This window comes from Psammomys obesus, unplaced genomic scaffold (genome assembly GCF_907164565.1).
Source record: "Psammomys obesus unplaced genomic scaffold, mPsaObe1.curated_primary_1811, whole genome shotgun sequence".
NCBI lineage: Eukaryota > Metazoa > Chordata > Mammalia > Rodentia > Muridae > Psammomys > Psammomys obesus.
In genome coordinates this window covers 38,806,235-38,823,856 of record NW_026596040.1, presented here as the reverse complement: position 1 = coordinate 38,823,856, position 17,622 = coordinate 38,806,235, and the positions used below count along the sequence as shown (strand labels likewise).

The window sequence follows — 17,622 nt, the reverse complement described above, 5'->3', positions numbered from 1 at the left end:
AGCCCATGGATGGCAGTTTAGTGTCCAAGTGGGTTACATAGTAATGGGAAGAGGGACTGCCTCTGACATAATCTGATTGACCTGCTCTTTGATCACCTCCCCCTGAGGGGGGAGCAGCCTTACCAGGCCACAGAAGATGACAATGCAGCCACTCCTGATGTGATCTGATAAACTAAGGTCAGAAGGAAGGAGAGGAGGACCTCCCCTATCAGTGGACTTGGGGAGGGGCATGCGTGAAGAAGGGGGAGGGAGGGTGAGATCGGGAGGGGAGGAAGGAGGGGCTTATGGGAGATACAAAGTGTAATTAATAAAATAAAATAAAATTAAAAAATTTTAATTTTGCAGTGTGGAAACAATTTTTTCTTTCTTTTTATTCTCCAGGGGAAAGTTCAAACACAGTAACCCACTACCACAAATTATGTAGTTGAATTTGTGCTGTAGGGGAAGTTTCAGGGGTCAGCACACACAGAGTGCAATAGACAAGACTTGCCCTGGGAGAACCATCTTCAAAATCATGGTATCTTCCCTTTCAGATGAGAATAAAAAAAATTCCTTTAAAGACTTGCTGCCTTAAAAAAAAATAAGTTTCTTAAACTTATAATATTTGACTAACAGTTTTTCTCATTACATTAGAGACAATATTTGTGGACATATTACCTTACTAACAGTATCAGTATCTTTGGAACCATTAGAATGTTGAAGGAAATGGTATCTGCCATCATCATTGTGGTTTGACCACAGATAGTGAAAGATGTGAGACAAGAAGATGGTGAATTGGGGTCAAATGTAGGACATGATCTTGGGATTCAAACCCTGGCTCTGAAATTACTGTCTATACTTGGATTAACTTCTGTTTCTTCTCAAAAATGAGTAGAAAGTGTAGTTATGTGAAAAACATGAAAATTACATACAAATGCTCTCGCAATTATCATCTTACTTTCATTCGGTTTTTCCCTGTGTTTTATGAGTGCTAGGTAGGAGCCATTCTATGCAAATTTAAGGTCATCTGTTTAAATAAACTTCTTAAGTCAACAGCAAGCTGAGCCATTGGATTTAAAAGTAGAATGTTAAGGTGGAAAGGATTTGCAGCCAGAAATTCTTGGGTTCAAAATCTTATGTTATTTACCCATTTAATCTTAAGCAAATCATTTTACCATTTTGATAATAGAAAAGCTTACACATAGACACACACACAGATAGACACAGAGGCACATATGAACATGTACACATACACACAGTAGTTGTACAATGCACAGCATCCAGAAGCTATTCATTATATCTATGAGTATATAATCACCTCTCCTTTCTCTCCATTTCTTCTTTCTTTTCTTCTGTAAAAATCCCTCAGTCATGGAGTGTAACATGTAATGGGAGACAGAGGGGCTGAGAGAGCAGTAGGTTCAACCAACTAAAGTGAGAAAATTGGAACGGTAGAAAAACACTCTACAATGATTTTATCCATATCTTAAAGGATACAAAGTCTATGGGGAAATTTATCTCTCGGTTGGTCCCAGTCCCCAAGGGGAGCTGCAGTACAATGGTGGAAGAAACCATAAGGAAGGATTCCTGAACTTAACTTTCTGTAATAATCTTCTTATCCTGTCTCATTTTCTAAGCCAGAAAACCAATCTGAAAATAAAGACTTAGGTTCTCCAAGATCCTTGAAACAAAAAGAATTTACTTTGTGTTAGTCGGCTTCTTTTTTTTCCTTTGTCTTTTCTTTAGTTTTTTTTTCTTTGTTTCTTTGCTTCTTTCTTTCTTTTCTTTCTTTTTTCAAGTTGACATAAAATAGGGTCATCAGTGAGGAAGGAGCCTCAGCTGAGAAAATGACTCCATCAGATTGGCCTGCAGGAAAGTCTGGGTGTCACCTTCCTGATTAGTAATTGGTGTTAGAGAATTCAGTCCACAATAAGCGGTGCCTGGGCAGCAGTTCCTGGGAAATATAAGCAAAGTAGCTGAATTTGAGCCTTTGCAAGCCAGTCAGCAAGTTTCCTCCAGTTGCTTCCTGCATCTGTTACGGCTTAAGTTGCTGGCCTCGCCTCCCTCAAAGACAGATTATGATTAGAAAAACTAAGTCAAGTTACTGGGTACATCTTCTCCTATTGAGGCCAGACAAGCCAGCCTGGCTATGGGAAAGGAATCCAAAGGCAGGCAACAGAGTCAGAGACAACCCCTGCTCTACTCATTAGGGGTCCCACCTGAACACCAAGCTACACATCTGTTACATATGCATAGGGGACTTGGGCCTGCCCCACGAATGTTCTTAGGTTGATAGTTCAGTCTCTGTGAACCGCTATGTGCCCAGGTTAGTTGATCCTACTGCAACTTGATATGCCAATGTGATTGATGTCCATGGGAGACTTCTTTTCTGAGGAGAAAAAAAGTGGAAGATGAGGGTAGGGGAGGTGTGAAGGAGGGACCTGGGGGGAGAGGAAGAAAAGAAAGCTGTGATAAGGATGTAAATTAAGTAATTAATTAATTAAATTGAAGATTTAAAAAGAAGAAGAAGCTAGGTGTGGCGGCACACACCTGTAATCCCAGCACTCAGGGAGGCAGAGGCAGGCAGACCAGCCTGGTCTATGTACAAAGTGAATCCAGGACAGCCAAGGTTACACAGAGAAACCATCTCGAAAAAAAGCAAGCCAACAAAAAACCCCAGCAACAAAGAATAAGTAAGTTAAATAAACTTTCTTCTTCAAATTGGTTATGTTGACAGCACAGGCTCTAAGAGCAACAATCAATAAATGGGACCTCCTGAAACTGAAAAGCTTCTGTAAAGCAAAGGACACTGTCATCAAAACAAAACGCCTGCCTACAGATTGGGAAAGAATCTTCACTAACCCTTTATCTGACAGAGGACTAATATCGAGTATATACAAAGAACTAAAGAAGCTGAAAAGCAGCAAACCAAGTAATCCAATTAAAAAATGGGGAACAGAGCTAAACAGAGAATTCTCCACAGAGGAATATCGAATGGCAGAGAAACACTTAAAGAAATGCTCATCCTCATTAGCCATCAGGGAAATGCAAATCAAAACGACCCTGAGATATCACCTTACACCCATCAGAATGGCCAAGATGAAAAACTCAAGGGACAACACATGCTGGAGAGGTTGTGGAGAAAGGGGAACCCTCCTCCACTGCTGGTGGGAATGTAAACTGATACAACCACTCTGGAAATCTATCTGGCGCTTTCTAAGACAATTAGGAATAATGCTTCCTCAAGACCCAGCTATACCACTGCTAGATATATACCCAAAGTTTGCTCGAGTACACAAAAGGGATATTTGCTCAACCATGTTTATAGCAGCATTATTTGTAATAGCCAGAACCTGGAAACAACCCAGATGTCCATCAACGGAGGAATGGGTATAGAAATTGTGGTATTTTTACACAATGGAATACTACTCAGCAATCAGAAAGGAGGAAATCATGAAATTTGCAGGCAATTGGTGGGATCTAGAAAAGATCATCCTGAGTGAAATATCCCAGAAGGAGAAAGACAAACACGGTATATACTCACTTATATAGACCTATAAGATATGATAAACATAATGAAATCTATACACCTAAAAAAGATAATCAAGAGAGCGGACATGGGGTAAGATTATCAATCCTCGTTTAGAAAGACAGATGGGATGTGCATTGAACATATGACAGGAGTCTACTGAGCGCATTTGAAAGACTCTAACTAGCCGTGTTTTCAAAGCAAAGACTCATGACCAAACCTTTGGCAGAGTACAGGAATCATAAGAAAGAAGGGGAGTTAGTCTGATGAGGAAAGGATAGGAGCTCCACAAGGACCAAATATATCTGGGCACAGGGTCTTTTCTGAGACTGACATGCAACCAAGGACCATGTATGAATGTAACCTAGAACCTCTGCTCAGATGTAGCCTGTGGTAGCTCAGTAACCAATTGGTTTCCCATTGTGAGGGGAACAAGGACTATTTCTAACAGGAACTCAATGACTGGCTCTTTGGCCTCCCCACCCCCCAAGGGAGGAGCAGTCCTGTTAGGCCACAGAGGAGAGCTTTGCAGCCAGTCCTGAAGATACCTGATAAAACAGGATCAGATGAATGGGGAGGAGGTCCCCCCCATCAGTGGTCTTGGCAAGGGGCATGGTGGAGATGAGGGAGGGAGGGAGGGACTGGGAGGGAATGAGGGATCGGGACACGGCTGTGATACAGAGTTAATAAAATGTAACTGATAAGAAAAAAAATAAAATTAAAAAAAAACAAAATAAAAAAAACAAAAAACAAATTGGTTATGTTGTTTATCATATCAATAGAAAGCAAACTACGACACAGAACCAATAGAACTTGGGATTTTGTTCAAGGGTCTCTTATTTCTCAAGGTGACTCTACTGGGAATCCTTTCCTATAACATTTCTTTACTCAGACTCATCCCTCCTGATCTTATAAACCAAGTTGAAGTGGATGGCTGCTAACCTCATCCAGATGGATGGATGTGGAGGGGTTCTCATTAGGCAGGCATGGCCCAGAAGACTGAGGTCAGTCTGGAGAGAGCCCAGCACAAATGCACAGACTTCTCACAAGTTCACAGACATGATGCCAATCCTGACGCCAACATGGCTTCTCTGGGATTCCAGACAAGTCTTTTGAGCTTTTAAGGCCTTGGAACGCTTTCCTAAAATGTGGATAATGAGCATTATACTCCTGCCTCACAGTGATGAAGATGAACAGAGATTATAGGTGATTATAGCTATGAAAGTGTTGTATAAAAACAAACACTGTTATTATCTCAAGTAATAGTCTCCTCAAGTTCTGCCATAACTGTCCTGGGCTCTTATCCATGGGACACTTCATAATGAGATTTGGGATTTCACTAACCAAATTTCCTTGGATGCCATTCAAATTGGTCCAGAATCATATGTTAGAGAGTGTTAGGAGCTGAAAGCAATTGCATGTCTAGTCCAACCATCTCTTTTTAGTTTTATTTTTTTCTTTTGGCAGCAGGGGAGGGGGTTGTTGTTATTTTATACTTTCATTTTTGTTTTTGTTTTGCTTTTTTGAGTCTCAAAAAACAAAGTCTCATGTAGGTGAGGTTGGCTTTGAACTCTCCATATAACTTAGGATCATCTTGAAGTTTTGATCTTTTGTTTTCCTACCACCTGAGGGCTAGGATTCTAGGACTGTGCTATTGGCTCCAAACTTGTCTTTTTACATGGGAGGAAAGAAGTTCTAGAAAAAAATAATACAATAAAAAGGTGCCCTAGGCTACTCCTCTACAAGGTAGAAGAGTTGGTGTTTGAGTGAGCATATTGCCTGTGCCTTGTAAATACCAAATATACTACTTTATTTTAAAATGTTGTGAGTGTGTGTGTGTGTGTGTGTGTGTGTGTGTCCATGTACCAGTGTATGGGTATGTGAATGTGAAAGAGCTTGCAGGTGTGTACTGTGACACTTCTGAGCCCCCTGGGGCTGAAGTGGCAGGCAGCTGTGAGCCATAACATTGGGTGATGGGAACTAAACTTAGGTTCTCTGCCAGAGCAGAACATGTTCCAAACCACTGAGCAATCTCTCCAGCCCCCCTTTCCCCACAAATCTTACTTCTTTTTATTTATTTTATTAATTACAGTTTATTCACTTTGTATCCCCCTGTAGCTCCCTCCCTCCTCCCCTCCCAATCCCACACTCCCTCTTCCCCACCTGTGCCTCTCCCCCAGGCCACTGATTCTATTCTGAGGGTGCATGAGCTAAACTTACCTCTCGAGTTTATTGTGGACACAGCTACTGACTGACCATTGCTCATTTCTCTTTTGGAGTCTTGTAATTATTCCCCCTTAGTTTTCAATTGGCCAGCAGAGTCTTCATTCTGTTAATGGTCACGGTGAGCTTCTCAAACACCGTATCACTCATACACGTAAGCACATGTGTACACATAGAAACACATACTCACATTTACGTAATTTAATGCTTCTCTATTGCCTTCAATATAGACCCAAAATTTCTAAGAGTAGAAATAGCTCTTTTCCCTTTCTTCCAAGTTCTTTCTGTGAACTCTACCGCAGACTTTCAGACCTGCTTCTTCATTGGCAAGTGGCTCTCTGCCTTCACTTTGAGAGTGACTGTATCCTCCTGCAAGCCTTCTTCCTCTACTTCTTTATATGGCAAATTCCTTTCAGCCACCCAGTACATAACTTGTCCTCCTGTTCCTCTGGCCATGGTATAGATGCTGCTTCTTTCCAGAAACCTCTTAATTATTTTATCACAGGATGCAAGCTGAAAAAGAAATTGGGGTTGGCAAAACTGACCTTTATTTCAAGTCTGTACCAATCTCAGGCATCTACCAGTTTGTGCAATCATGAGCAGCAGAGCTCCAGGGAAGATATTTTTATGAAGCAGTTGGATTGGAAGATAAGAGTCTGGAAATGAGATAGAAAAAGATGCTTAGTTTTGCATGTTTGCATGTTGTTTTACAAGACGCTTAAATCAGTCAGCCAAGTTATGTCATAATTCCCCCTGCCAGCCGCCACCACCCTTAAGAGGCTCCTGTCTGGTTCTTGACTCTTAGTCTCTAAAGTCCTGCACCATGTGCTGAAAGGCACTTGGTGTGCAGACATGTGGGGACACAAGCGACATCTTTGTCTTAGAATATTACAAAGAGAAATGGGTGCTCTGTTGTGCTTGCTGCATTCAAACGGCTCCATTGTCCTCTTGCCCACTCTTTCCCCTTATCCTGTCTTTGTTCCCTCCAAGTGAGATCATGGGGCAGTGTGGAGCATGGTATAGGTGGAAGTCTCCGTGTTACTTGTTTGTTTCCAGAAATATTATTTATCTTGTAGTAAGGGGCGACAGCTGTCCTTAGTACAGGATTCAGTAACAATTGCACAGCCCTGAAGACACTTAAGCCTTATTATATGATATAATAGCCTCAGAATCAGGTAGATAGCAGTGCATGCCTACTTAGTCAGGGCCTCAACTTTCCATTTTATAATCTCCCAGGCCAACATGGTGCTGTGGGTGGGAGAGAGGTCTGATCACCTTCTGTCACCCGGTGGTAAAGAATGGAGTCTGATCCCGTGAAAGACTCACTAGCTCTGCACAACCGAGAGGCACAGCAATTTATTAGTCACCTGAACCCACAGGCCAGGACTGGAGAGAAGAGGGTGTTACATACTACACAGGGAGCCCCTGCCCCTGAAACTCAGGGATGTCGAGACAGGCCTTGTAGTGAAGGATGAAGAGTGGCCCCTGGTTTCCACGGAAGGAGAGTTGACTTGTGTATCTTTCTACAGCTACAGCCTGGCATGAAGGTGAGGATCGGGATAAGTGCCTGGACAGAGGACGAGAAGACATGCAGCTATTCTCATTAGTAACAGTAAGGTGGGTCCAGGGATAGATTTAGGAAGTTCAGTGAGACTCACAGCTAGATGTGTAGGCAGCACAGAAAGGCTGGCTTTATGCTATATACCACGTCTCTACTGTGCGCACTGCATCGCCCTGTAGGAAATGCTCTAATTCATTAGAGCGTCCCTCCGGTCTTTCACTAAGATATTTATTTTTCTCTCACATGATAACTGATCATAAAAGAATGCTGTCAAGGAGCTGGTCTGTCCCGTGATGGCCCAGTAGATAAGAAAGCCTGACATTAATTTATTTGCTTAATGAATAACACGGTAACGTCTTGGTTTGACAAGCGTGTCACTTACACCAAGGTCTCATTCACATTCAGCTTCATAAAATGGACAACCCTGTAGAAACCAACTGAATCTTGTTCATACCTAGGAAAATGAGCAACGTCAGCACTTCAGAGATTAAACAGCCACACCAAAGGGAAGTGGCACTATAGGAGATCAGCTGTGCTTACTGGAAAGGCCAAAAGCTATCGCTGTGGCCCCACGCTGGGACCTCGCTGCCCACCACAGTCACTATCACCTTCCAATGCTGTCTCTACCTTGGAATTTCAAGACTTCACTGATTCCCAAGAATGGTTGTGTTAAATGCCTTTCCAGAGTACTCATATAAGATTAAAGCAGTTAGCTGGATTCCCAAACAAGATTTATGTCCTAGAGTAGCATTCTAGCCTCAACCCCAAAATTTCTAGTGTAATCAGTGGTACAGAGAAAATGTGGGAGACTGTACCCTGTCTCCTCAGAGATGGTGCCTCTGCACTAAAACTTGCAAAGGGAGGAACTTTGTAGAGAAATACCTGTGGGACACATAGCCTTTCTGTCTTTAATTCTGCTACACTATGAAGGGAATACTTGATTTGAGACTTGTGCAGCAAGAGGAAAGGGCCAGAAAAAAAAAAATAAACGAGCCTGGATGCCTAAGGAAATGGTTAGCATCCCCTTCTGTCTTATTTCTCATTTGCACAGTAGTTGTGCTCCTTCTGTTTTTGTAGATTCATAATTTCCCAGGTGATCCCATGCAGCTGACTTCATGTGTGATTCTCTTGTACAGCCAGAGTTGCAAAGCCCTTATTATCTTTTGCCTAGTAAGAATTGGGCCATATATGCACATCCAAAAAAAAAAACTGTAAGTTTATACCAAGATCCATTTAATACAGAGGAGGGCATATGAATCCAGAAGGAAGAAAACAAATGTTACATAGGAAACAACTACAATAAACACCAAGCAATAAAGTGGCAGCTAGAGTATGGAAGTCCAGAGTGAACCAGTGAAGCCTTTATCCCAGATAAAATTTGTTTTCCCTTAGCCCTGATCTTGTCTTCCTAGTCTTGAGCCAGTGCCTGTCAACATTAGTTAAGAGCTGTGGCTGCAGTGTAAGAAGATTCTGAGTCTAGGGATGCTCTAGGTGAAGGGGGTTTGTAAGTAGGGTTTGGAGTAATAAGTTCTTCTGGGTAATACAGATTCTAAGAAAAGTAAATTTAAGAATTAAAGTGGTGTGTGTGTGCATCTACAAGTTCATCCATGTCACGAAGGTCACTGAGAATCAGCTGCTTCCATTAGTAAAGTTGTATAGCCAACGTTTTCCTGGGGGACCCAAAGAAGAAAAAAAATCAGTGCACCATTTTTACTGAGTTATAAGTTTGGTTCTGGAAGCAAGACTCTTCACAAGAGTGCCAATTATGTGATTTAGCCATATGTCAAAATGAGGAGGAATCAGGAGAGGCTGAATTTCTCCATTACCATGTCTGAACACATTCTTATACTCCAGGGATGCCAAAAGACTTCTATTTTACTTGCCTAGGAGGTTGTTTCATATCCCTTTGCTTTTATTGATGCCGTTACCTTGATCACTAATTACAGACTCTGAAACTGTCCAGCAGTGTCTGCTTCATTCACAGTCCATCTCAGTAGCATTTTCTCTACTGTACTTATCCCAGCTTTCATCTTTATTCCAAGGTCTAACACCTTTATTTGCAAGCCTTTCTTTTTTCTTGAATGAAACTTTCCCTCTTTTTTCTGTGTGGTTAATCATTCACTAGTGTACCAGACCAAGCCCTTTTCTTATTGGAGGTTGGGGTTGTATGGTAGTTTGATTGATAAATGTCCCCCATAGTCTCTGGGATTTGTATACTTAGTCCCAAGTTCTTACAGTTTGGTGAAGTTTCAGAGGTGTGGCCTGGCTGGTGGAAGTATGTCACTGAAGGTGGGCCTTCAGAGTTCAAACACTCCCATCATTTTCACTTTGATCTGCTTCTTGTTTGCCGGCTAAGCTATGTACTCTCTGGAAGATGCTGGTTCCTTGGAGTCGTCCACCACTTCTACCTCTTCAGTCTTCCCAACTCCTCTTCTGCATAGACGCCTGAGCCTTGAGGAGAGGGATTGATGAAGATACCCATGTAGGACAGTCACAAAGTCTGTCACTCTCTATACACTGTCCAGGAGTGAATTTCTGTACTAATTATCATTCTACTGCAGTAAGAAATGTCTCTGATGAGAACAGGGTTGATACACATAAGACTTCACAGACTGTGACAAGACCTGCAAAAGTTCATACCAGACAAAATTCAGCATGGATAAGGGGAAGTAGATACAAATTCCCATCCCTAGCCAAGAACATATTTGTCAATAATAAATGTTGTAAAAGGGAACACCATTTTCCTACAATGCAGTGGCACTGGGTGCTTCAAGCACAACCCGAGACAGGGCCCATGCCAAGGGTAAAACAGACTCCACGGTTTTTGTATACTGTTTCTTGTTTGTTTGTTCCCAGTATTGCTTTTACTGTTAGAGAGAGAGAGAGAGAGAGAGAGAGAGAGAGAGAGAGAGAGAGAGAAGAGGGAGAGAGAATATGGGGTTGGATGGCATGAAGGTGGGGAAGATCTAGGAGAGAGTGAGGGCAGGAAAGAATATGATCAAAACACATTGAGTGAAAAAAAAATGTTAAAATGTGAGCTCTCAGCTTGTTGCCATACTTCTGGGCCATGAGGGTAGTGTACTCTTATCCCCCTGGAACCATTCCCGAATAAACCCTTCCTTCTACAAGTTTCCTTTGCCATAGTACTTTATCACAGAAATAGAAAATTAGCTAATATGGGATGTCACCATGTTTTTGTTCATGGAGTCCAGTTTTATGGTAAGTGTGTACTGTACAAGAGTCACAGACATGTGGAGAAGGCACTTTCAGCTAATGCAGAAAATCAGAACTAGAATGAACGAAGGTGCACCAAGGACACTGACTTCATTAGAGGTTGAGGCTCTTTTAACTGCCTTACCTCTATGAAAACAAAAATACCAATGTGAGCATTTTCTGGTTTTAATAATGCATGAAATATTGATTTTAATTAATATTTACTGAGTGTTCATATTCTGTGTCAGGAAATATTAGGAGTATCTATATGTACCAAGCCATGCTGTCTATAAAATATAACTATGACTCAGGGCCTTGTTCAGGTATAGAAGCAAAAGCTTAAAACAACATAACCAAGAATAAGTAAAAAAAAAAAAATAATAAGGATTTAAATCAGGTTTTCTGGCCTAGTAACCTTTGTACATATGTTACAGTTATACTACGCTTAGGGTGACCAACTTCTTTGGCTTCTTCAGAGCTGATTTATGGGGTAAACTGGGGCAAGTTGGTCACTTAGCTGTGCTCTAGCATCAGAATGACTGCAAAACGGTTTTGAAAGATGTATCTTTTGTCTAGGGCTCTCATAATAGATGGCTTAAACAACAGAAAATTGTTGTTGCATAGTTCTGAGATCAAAACAACAAGAAAAAAGTTATCTCTAGGGTATCTGAGGGAAACAAAAGATGGACTTACATCTTCTGTGATATAAAATTCCCCTTTCTATCTATCAGTCTATCTATCTATCTATCTATCTATCTATCTATCATCTGTCTGTGTGTCTTTGTCTCTGTCTTTCTCTCTCTTTGTGTGTGTGTGTCTCTGTGTGTGCCACCAAATGTCTTCTTTTATTAAGATAGAATTTGTATTGCGTTAGTGCTTACCTGTGTGTTAAACAGATTTTTTTTTTTACTATAACAAAATGACTTAGTTTATCAATGTATAAAAGATAATCTAGAATGGTCTCTTTGTTTCACAGCTTTAAAGGAATGAATTCACAGTTGGTTGGCCCAGTGGGTTTGGATACTGTCATGTAGACAAATTGTGGTGAGAGAATGATAGAAGAAATCTCACTTATCTTATGGCTCAAACTAAATACAAAAGAACAAAAAAGAAGAGCCCAGAATCCCAATATTCACTTTGAGGGCACAACCCAGTTACCAGAACACCTTCCGAGGAACCATATTTCTTAAGTTTCCATTACTTCTCAATACTGCCAAATGGAGGACCAAGCTTTCAACACATTGTTTTTTCGATCACCTTTGCCTATAATCATAGCACTTGAAGAGGAAGACTCAGGTAGATCTTGTGTGAGTTTGAGGCCATCCTGGTCTACAAAGTAAGTCCAGGAAAGCCAACACTACACAGAGATAGCATATCTCAAAACACAAAACAAAACAAAAGATCTAAAATGTTTCAAGCCTCGTGGCTTAAATTTAATTTGCCAATCTCCATAAAGACCTTATTGCCAAACGGGATCATATTATGAGGAAGTAGATAGTTCAACATGAAATTTGAGAAACACAATTTAGTCTATAACAAGGGACACCTCAGTACCAAGGGTAGCTTACAAATTAGAAAGTAAACAAAACAACAGACCCACCATATTTAGACTAAAAACAGATCAACTGAAATCAGAATTTGAATGGTAAGGTTCAAGAACTGGAAATTTTATTATGACTTTCTGTGTGTCATGACTTGAATTTGAGATGTCCCCATAAGCCCATGTTTTGAGTGCTTGGCACAATGTTGAAGCCTGTGGAGATGAGATCTGGAGTGATGATGGTGCAGAAGCAGATCAAAGGTGAGAGGCCTTTGAACGTTATACCTTTCCTTTGTTCTGGCTTTCTCTGCTTCCTGTCTTGAGTCATATGCATAAGTCCAAACTGAAAGTAACTGTCTCACAATCTGAGCCACTCTGCCATGTGAGATGCCATACTTCCTGTAACACCATGAGCCAACTTTCCTCAAAGATGGTTATCCTAAAGCTTTCCTCCTCCCACTGTTCTGTCATGCATTCTGTTACAGCAAAGAGAAAAGTAAACAAGAGACCAAGTTATTTTAATACAGATCTGGAGCTGATCGTCTTTCATCAGTCTGAGTCAAGGGTCCTGCTGTCAACCTCAGGAGGGATAAAGCTGCAGTGAAGGATGCTATGGAAGTAGAAGGGAAGGTATTACAAAATACACACGGTGGACTGGAAGTATGTCCCCAAGAGGGCTGGGGAAAGCAGGTGAGTCAGGGTCAAACAGCAAGACAGTTGAAAGATAAAGGCTTACTGAGACCATTAGTGCATTTTCCAGTCCTGGAAGCAGAATTTCCATGCCATGGGGAAGCAGCTGACCACTGTCTAGATTCAGAGATTATATGTTTTCAAGTGTTAGTGTATATTTTTTCTGTTGTCTTTTTATACACACCCAGACTCAGCCAGGTTGCATACCAAAATCAAGAGAAAAACAAAACAAACAAACAAACAAAAAAACATGATTAAGTAGACAAAATGTGAAAGTTCCTGGCACCATTCAGCAGATATGTGTTGTTTGAAATTTCAGATTTTTAAATTAAATACATTGGAGAACATTTACTTTACAAAATAGTTTTCAGTGGGATCCTCTAAATAGCCTGTTTCCCCTGAGCTGCCTGGTTTTATTTGCCAGTAATCGTTTCACACAATTGTTTTCTATAAGCACATCTGGCAAGAATAGTGAACTAAGTTTTAGAAAACAATAGCTCTTTTTTGAGATTTTTTAAAAAAACTTTAATGCAATACAATAATGTACCTTTGTAGGCTTGGTTGTTTCATGTGCAGAATATGAATTATACCACAATTCCTGTTTAGTTAATATTTTAAAACAAATAAATAACATGTGTGATAGTAATTAGAAAATGCTAAAGCATTTTAATAAGATATATTTTAAAACACCATTCATTATAACTATGTTAATTTGAGATGTCATGATGCCATTGACATTTTGCTTATGGTATCAGACATAAAGGATGGAAATGTTTTTTCAATTAATGGCTGCTGGGAGGATGCTTAGCTTCATGTGGTTTTCTCCATCTTAGGAAAAGGGGTCTCTGCTTTCACTCCAAGAGAAGAGAAATGAAGGTCTCAGCAAAGAACATGGACGGAGCAGAGTCCTGAAACTAGAGTAGGAACGGCAGACACATCAAAACCTTTCCACAATAGCAAGTAATACCGACAGCTGGCTTCTTGCACAGTGTAGAAGGCAACTCAGGGGTTTCTTCAGAAGCCTAGTTCACATGGGGGCTTGAACACTTACAGAGGGAAAACATAAATTATTCACAAGAATCTTGGAATGGGAAATAATCAGCAGCATGAAAATGGGATACCAAGAGTATACAGAGGTGGGATATGGACAAAGCTGCATTGCTGCCTGTTTCTGAGAACATGACAAGGTTATTGGTGTCCTTAGGAAAAGGTTTCCTCTATTTCCTACAGGAAGCAGGACTAAGATGTAGGACATGGATATCTCCTGAGCAGAACTTACAATTAAATCCTCAGAAGTTTAATCTACTTGTAATGAAATACATAACTTACTAAGAACTAATTTTTAACCATTCGTTTTTGGCTAAATCATAAAATGGCATGAACAAAGTCTCTCAGATCTGGTCTACATGGAATAGTCTTCTGTAGCCCTCCCAAGAGAGGTGTGTTGTTGAGTACACAAGTGAGGACTAGCATTCCGTAGGAAACAATTTTGAAGAGAGACTCGTTGGGTCTGTTCATTTGTGTGTGGCTTTCACACACAAGACACTCCCTTCCTGCAGCACACAAACACCTTCTCACTTCTTTAGGAAACTGTAAAGTGAGAACCAAGCAGATATTTTCTTCTCTGCCTTCACCCTCTCTTGCTCTCTGGCAACAACATGGCGGTGCGATGGACTGCAGGGCCAGAAGGGATCATGCAAATGCAAAGTAGGAATGAGGCATGTGGGAGGCAAGGCAGGCCAGCTCAGATCAGAAGAAGACAGGGAAATAAGACACTAGAGTCACATAGAAGGGGAGTAGGTCTTCCCCTACCAGTGGTCTTGGGGAGGGGCATAAAGGGAGAAGAGGGATGTTGAGTGGGACTGGGAAGAGACTAGGGAGGGTGCTACAGCTGGGATACAAAGTGAATAAATTGTAATAAATAATAGTAAATAAAAAGAAATTAATTTGAAAGACAAAGTTGAAAATCCTAAGGTACATTTGTCAGCACTTGTGTTTGTATAGTGACTTATCATCTTCTTTAAGCCTAGTTGGTTTTCACCTTATATTGGTGCATTTTAACAGTCATTCCAGAAATACAGTGAAACTGAGAATTCCAGTAACATACTGGATTCCATTTGTGAGTTGTATGGAGGAGATGATGGGCGTCGCAGAAGGATACTTTGGAGAACAAAATCTTTCACTTTTCTGAAACCACAGTGTTGACTAGTGATTGTGTTGTCAGCATCCAGTTCAGCAAATAAATTGTCTCCTGAAATTCAGAGCTGTTGATTTATGCTTGCCTAGAAAGTATCTAAACAGAACTTTGAAAGTCAAGGTAAATGAACTGTCAAACTAACTTCTGTTTCTCCAAGCAGGAGACACTATATGGTGTGGATATCCTGTGGGGCTGCCTAAGAGTTTTGGAATGCCATACAGACTTCTACAAGGAACTAGCTATGGCATCTCTGTCTTGTATCCATTCTTCTAACCACAATGTGTTCCACTCTATAGATAGATACCTATGTATCAAATTTATTTGATACATAAATTTAGTTGGTTAGAGCCATTACAGATGCTGATTTGCTCTTTTATCCATGGACTTCAAAGTCCATTCTCATGGCTTGCCATGTAAATTAGTTATTTTCTGTTGCTGAAAAAAAAAAAAAAGCCTGCCCAAAAGCAAGGTAGAGGAGAAAGGGTTCATTTTAGCTTACAGTTCTGGAGTGATAGAATCCATTATGATGAGAAAAACATGATAATATGTACAGGTAGAGAAGGCACAGTACCAGGAACAGAAAGTTAGCTGATCACATCTTCACCCCCACATAGGAACTGGAGAGAAGAAGAATAGCAAGTACAGCCAGGCCATACAGCCACAATAACATAGGTAAAGCTGACATTCTCATAAACCAATAGAGACAAAAGTGAAGTGGTCACCACCAACATGAAGCTGCAGGTGACAGCAACATCAGGATAGATGTATTAGTGGCATACTTCCTCCTACAAAGCTCCATCCCATAAAGGTTCTATAACTTTCACAAACAGTGGCATCAGCTAGGAACCAAGCGCTCCAGTTCATGAGCCTATAAGAGCATTTCATATTTAAACTACAACAGCATGTTCATGGCACAGGCCAGTTCATACATGCCCCGAGCCCTGTTGGCTCTGTGAGTCTCAGACATCACGGTGCAAACATTTCATAATCACTGGGAAGAATGAATACATATGGTGTACCATTTACACTCACTCATAACCCACACTCATTAAATGACACTGCGTCTTCTTAACTAGTTGTAATCACTTTTCCTTCTTTCTGAAGCCTCAAGACTTACTACTTTTCTGAGCTGATGTGGCTAGAGGCCAAAAGGAGGGCAGTGCATCTTCTGTGGAACTCCGTGAATTTTTGGCTCTCTTATCTGGCTTTACAACCCTTCGTGTGATAAATTTGGTCAGTACTGGGAACTTGGAGCTCCCTCTTACACCTCCGAGGGAGGCATTACGGTCAGTGAAGAAAAATTCAGCTCTCCACAGCTGGCCCTTAATTGTGACCATTGCCCAGAGAACACCAATATTTCTTCTTCTTCTTGATCAACAAAGTGGTTAGTGCCTCAACCCGGAAGCCTGACTCACTTTATGTTGACAGCAGGCAGTGTATGGACAGTTTTGTTTTTACTATAGTTCGCATAATTCTGAATGATGTCACAATTCTTGTTACCGTTTATATGCAATAGGCTTAGCATCAAGCCTCCTGGAAGCTCTCAACGTCCGAACTTCTTCACCACCAAACCCACTGAGCAGCCATCTCTTGACAGCCACTGAGAATAGCCACAAAGTCAAGGCAAGCAGCTGGGACGAAAGTTTTATTTTAATAAATGCAAACAGTGGGGCACAAGTAAAACATAAGTGACAAACATTTATTGTACTCATATTATGACAAACATCTGGCTACAAACTGGCTTCGTTTTGTGTGATTGCTCTTATCACTGATTTCATAGACACACGGTAGTAAATAGTCAGAGAGTGGTTCTTGTTTTGAGAACTCTCCACTGAAAATTAGAAGGGATTTCTTTTGCCTTAGTTTTTATTCCAGGTATCTCAGACAGCTCAGATACCTGCTACCAGCAACCAACCTACCCTTCCATGACTTCAGGAGCCTTTATATGTTATCTAGCTTTCTGTCAGATATGATGGCATTAAAGTAATCCAAGTAGGGGACCGCACTGAAGACATGCACTTGTCACTTTTTCAGCTGCGTTCCATTGCTATAGGTCATAGCTAGCTTGAGCTACTGTAGTCTGTGCTGGCCCCCTTTACAGTTGTACATTATGCTACTAATGTGGTCCTGGTTGCTGCATCATTACAGATTCCCCTGTACTGAAATAACAGCCAGCATGTGAACAGCTTGGTGAAAAGTACAACCATCTTGATGTTTCTGTGGTCCTGCAAAATCATATTAATACTGAATACTTCACTTTGTTTGCTTGTTTGTTTCTAGACAAAATTCCTCTGTGTAACAACCTGGCTGTCCTGGAACTTGTTTTGTAGACCAGACTGGTCTTGAACTCACAGAGATCCATCTGCCTCTGCCTCCCTACTGCTGGAATTAAAGATGTGTGATAGCAAGCCTGGCTGACTACTTCATTTTTATACTCAGGTGGTTCATGAGAATATCAGCCTTGGCTAACTTCATCTGTCAGTTTCTTCCAACTCTATTTTAAGGTACTGTAAAGTGGCAAAAGGAAAGTTGCTTTAATTACCACTTTTAAGTTTTGATTTTCTTAAGTTCTCCAGAGGAGGAACAGCTAGTACGATTTACAGTAAGAAATGTATGTTTAAATACATTAAGAGCTCACACAGACAGTAGCGTGTGAGCTCCAGAGTCAAAATATTTGGATTTGAATTTTG

The 17,622-nt window shown here is 40.8% G+C and overlaps 1 non-coding gene across 1 annotated transcript; it reads right to left on the bottom strand.

The window, feature by feature from the left end:
• Window positions 1–378: 378 nt before the first annotated feature.
• Window positions 379–541, bottom strand: LOC129688229 (U1 spliceosomal RNA). The gene has a single exon (XR_008721884.1). It is a non-coding gene; the product is annotated as a U1 spliceosomal RNA (small nuclear RNA).
• Between the last annotated feature and the right edge of the window lie 17,081 nt (window positions 542–17,622).